The sequence below is a fragment of the Myxocyprinus asiaticus genome, chromosome 31, assembly GCF_019703515.2.
Source record: "Myxocyprinus asiaticus isolate MX2 ecotype Aquarium Trade chromosome 31, UBuf_Myxa_2, whole genome shotgun sequence".
Lineage (NCBI taxonomy): Eukaryota > Metazoa > Chordata > Actinopteri > Cypriniformes > Catostomidae > Myxocyprinus > Myxocyprinus asiaticus.
Genome location: NC_059374.1, coordinates 39,005,170 through 39,010,224, shown reverse-complemented (window position 1 = coordinate 39,010,224; position 5,055 = coordinate 39,005,170).

The following is a 5,055-nucleotide window of genomic DNA, read 5'->3' as shown; positions in this document are numbered from 1 at the left end:
TTTGGACATGGCTTAAATATGAGAAATGTCTCATATAGAACATTATTTAAAGGAATACTATTAATAAAGTTCTATCAGGAAGACTTGCAGACTTGAGTGAAATTCAATATGACATTTATTTGATGAATATAAAACAGAAATGTAATGTCTCTCTGGCGTAAGACCCGTCTGATGGTCCGAAGAAGTCTGTACTCTGAACCGTCATATCCTGCCGGAGATAAGAGGCAGGGGCGAGAAGCCTACCCCTGTGCATGACGGGACTCGACTGGTGGTGGTGGGGTGGTGGAGGTTGCCATGTTAGCACAACTGAAACAGCAATATGATAGATTGTGAGCAGACTTGTAAAGCGATGGCTGACGTGTGATTGGCTAGGAGTTACCTAGCTAATGGTGCAATGATGTACAGCTGCTAGTCTTCCCGCTAGAACTACGCTGCGCTTACATTTCCTGCAAATGTTTGTTTAACTTTGTTTACTGTATGTGAACAACTTAACATTCTAGTTCTTAAAAGATTAAAGCAATAAGACATGAGAGGCCTTGCATTGAAGTGATTTTAATGCTTTCGTAAAATGTCCGTAACAGCAATATGATTAAAGACACCACTGTTCAAATAAGTAGTTATTATTATTTAATGGAATATAATCAAGGTCATATTAAACATCAATCAACACACACAGAATATAATATTAAATACAGAAATGTATTAAATATTAAAACTAGAGTGACAGCTAAAGACTTGAAGGAATGATTGGAAATGGTTAATATTTCTGTGCATGAGTCTACTATATAGAAAAAAATTAAACAGGCATGGTGTTCATGGCAGGACACCATGAAGGATGCTGCTACTTTCCAACAAAAACTAACAGCATCACAAGGACGTTCCATCAACATTATTTTAAGAACATTTGTTCCAAACATTTAAACAACCTTCACATGACGTTAGCAAAAGTTTTCACCAACACACACACACACACACACACACACACGTTGGTGCGGCTATCCTTATGAGGACTCTCCATAGACATAATGATTTTTATTCTGTACGAACTATAGATTCTGTCCCCTAAACCTAACCCTACCCCTAAACCTAACCCTCACAAAAAACTTTCTGCATTTTTGCATTTTCAAAAAATAAAAACATTGTTTAGTAAGATTTTTAAGTGATTTGAATTATGGGGACACTAGAAATGTCCTCATAAACCACATTTATGGCATAATACCCTTGTAATTACCAGTTTGTAACCTAAAAAAAAGTCCTCGTAAACCACCAAAACCCACCCACCCACCCACCCACACACACACACACACACACACACACACACACACACTAATCAACCATACTGTGAATCATGCTTTGTGAAATTTTTTTCAGAAACATTAATGAACACTGTGCCTGTTTAACAAAAATATAAGTGACAAATGCAAACCTACATAGAAAAGGTTACGTTTCGCTTTTGCTTTCCTGAAGGAAATTGTGTAAGAGTGTGTTTATCAGTTGATATGTTGTTATCTGTAAACTGCATTATAATCCACTCACTGACAGTTCTGCATTTAAGAAAAGCTGCAGCGCTCCACTGCATCTGAATGTGTATGTGTTACGTGACATCCAATTCAATATTGCGAGAGACACAGGGAGGAAGTGATGCAGAACAAAGCACATATCCATAACAGACGGAATTCTAAATAATGTGTGTGTATGAGTTTGTATCTATGTAAGTGTGCATATGTGTGTATATTTGGGCTGGATGATATAGCTAAAACAACTATTAATCTTAATAATTTAAACATAACATAAACACCTAAATATTTATGTATTTGCTCTTTTTTTTTTTTTTCAATCAAAGAAAATGTCATTTCAACCAATCATTGTAGCGAAGTATTTTCGAAATGTTTAAAAGCAAGAACTGCAACCTGAGTCACCAATATTTTTGGTCGATTTGAGTGATTCTTGCAAAACCTGTTAAGAATATGTCCAGGTCCTATTTTACTCAAAAACGTAATAAACTTTACCAATTTCTTCTCATAAGTCTGTACATTATTCCAAATTTTTGTCCGCCAGTGTGTATGTGTGTGTGTGTGTGTGTGTGTGTGTGTGTATATATATATATTGCATAAAGAAAATGAAGCACATTTTAGGGTCATTAAGATTTTTTTCATTGTGACGTTATTTCCATGACAGTTTCACACATTTTACCCCCTACTCTGATTAATGTGAAAAGGGATGGCCATTATGTTATTGTCATTACTGCAATGTGAAAAAAATACCTTATTTAAATTGTAAAGCATTTGTACAGCATAGTAGTACTGCCTTTCATTTCCGCTGCTTTTGATTTTGAAAAATCATTATACAAAAGCATCTTTATTACTGTTATACATGACAGTGTTACGGTTATGAGAATCATTATTGAAAACAATGGGAATAGTGCAATTAAAACATCCTGACATGTTACGGTAATAAGAACAGGGGTGTAAAATGTGCTTAAGTGTCCTGAAAATAACGTCACCATGCAACAAATCTTAACAGTCCTAAAGATGCCTCGCATTCTTTATGCAAAATATTATAATTATTATTATTTTCTTGTATTGATTTAGGCTTAAAAATACAAATTTCTTGACAGATTTCATGAGAATCACCCATTTTTGAGAAAGAAATAGACTGTACATTGCTTCAAATGAATTTAGTCAATGTTTAGCAGTACACTAGCATGTAGACGACCTCAAAGTGAACACACATAAACTAAAAGCCACAAAACTCCAATTTTTGTTTAATGGGGCATTTCAAATCATTGTGATTTTCACAATGTTATTTAATTTTATACTACAACAAGAACAAAATCATCAGGCATACATAGCGATATCTGATAGCACCCTAGTGTACATGTGCGTGTGTTCTGTTTTGATGTCTTTAGACTGTGGTGTAATCTTATCAGCGACAGAAAATTTAAACTGGCCTAGCACTTTTGATTATGTGTGTATTATGTTTCTTTTATATTTAACTAAATGTGAGTGTTTCCATCTGTGTGTGTGACAACAAATGTAATATTCTGAGAGGAAGTGAGGTAGAACAAACTCACATTTCCATAACAGAGAATTTTGACTCACTCTGTCTGTGTGTGTGAGAGAGAAAGAGAGAGAGAGAGATTGTTTATGAATGTGTGTGTGTGGTAGTTTTGGTGTAATTAATTGGAGTGGGATCTACTTAATGCTAGCTGTGTTTTCTGTATGCGCCCCGTCAGTGTGAGCCAAGGACCTCAATACACACACACATACACACGCTTTCACGATTTCTTCACAAAACGGACAGCGCTAACAAGCAGTGAGTGTGTGTTTGTGTGTGAGGGAACGTTTGTGATTTGGTGGTCCCTCATGCAATCATGAGACCTGCGGAAGCCCAACAAAACCCCCAAGAGGAAAAGAGAGGGCTGCAGAGAGGAAGAGAGAGAGAGAGAGAGAGAGAGAAGGACAGAGAGTTCAAAGGCACCAGTGAAGAGGCAAAAAGTGAATACATTATGTATAAGAAAGAGCGAACAAGAGAGAAAGAGAAAATTGTATGTGTCTGTGTTATGCTCTGCTTTCTTGTGTTGCGTTTTGCTGTGTTATATTTTGTACTGTACAGTTGTGTAGTGAAAAATTATGTGCTAAGTTGTGTCATCACTCATGTCGCACTGTGAAAAGTGATGTGATGAGCAATGTTGTGTTTTGCTGTGCCGAACTGTGTTGTGTTGCTTTGTGTATTGCTCTCCTGAACTGTGTTGTGTTTCTTTGTGATTTGCTGTGCCGGATTGTGCTGTGTTTCTTTGTTTTGCTGTGTCAAGCTGTGATCCCGAACTGTGTTGTGTTTCTTTGCTTTTTCTGTGCCAAACTCTGTTATGTTGCTTTGTGTTTTGCTGTGCCGAATTGTGTTGTGTTTCTTTGTTTTGCTGTGCCAGACTGTATTGTGTAGCTTTGTTTTGCAGTGCCGAACTTTGTTGTGTTCTTTTATGTTTTGCTGTCCGCTTTATGTTTCGCTGTGCCAAACTGTGTTGTGTCACTTTGTGTTTTGCTGTGCTGAACTGTGTTGTGTCACTTTGTGTTTTGCTGTGCCAAACTACAGTATGTTGCCGAATTGTGTTGTGTTGGGCTGTGCCGACCTGTTGTTTTGCTCTATGATTTGCTGTGCTGAACTGCATTGTGTCACTTTGTGCTTTGCTGTGCTGAACTATGTTGTGTCACTTTGTTTTGCTGTGCTGAACTGTGTTGAGTCGCTTTGTGTTTTGCTGTGCCGAACTACACTGCTGAACTGCGTTGTGTTACGCTGTGCCGAACTGTGTTGTGTCGCTTTGTGTTTTGCTGTGCTGAACTTTATTGTGTCGCTTTGTGTTTTGCTGTGCTGAACTGTGTTGTGCTGCTTTGTGTTGTGCTGTGCTGAACTGTGTTGTGTTGCTTTGTGTTTTGCTATGCTGAACTGCATTGTGTCGCTTTATGTTTTGCTGTGCTGAACTGTGTTGTGTCGTTTTGTGTTTTGCTGTGCTGAACTGTGTTGTGTCGCTTTGTGTTTTACTGTGCCAAACTATGTTGCTGAATTGTGTCGTGTTGCACTGTGCCAAACTGTGTTGTTTTGCTCTATGTTGTGCTTTGCTGAACTGCATTGCATCCCTTTGTGCTTTGCTGTGCTGAACTGTGTTGTGTCGCTTTGTGTTTTGCTGTGCCGAACTATGTTGCCGAACTGTGTTGTGTTGTGCTGTGCCGAACTGTTGTTTTGCTGTGCTTAACTGCATTGTGTCACTTTGTGCTTTGCTGTGCTGAACTATGTTGTGTCGCTTTGTTTTGCTGTGCTGAACTGTGTTGAGTCCCTTTGTGTTTTGCTGTGCCGAACTACATTGCTGAAATGTGTTGTATTGCGCTGTGCCGAACTGTGTTGTGTTGTGTTGCTTTACGTTTTGCTGTGCTGCTTTATATTTTGCTGTGCCAAACTGTTGTAATGCTTTGTGTTTTGCTGTGCTGAACTTTGTTGTGTCGCTTTGTGTTGTGCTGTGCTGAACTGTGTTGTGTTGCTTTATGTTTTGCTGTGCCAAAC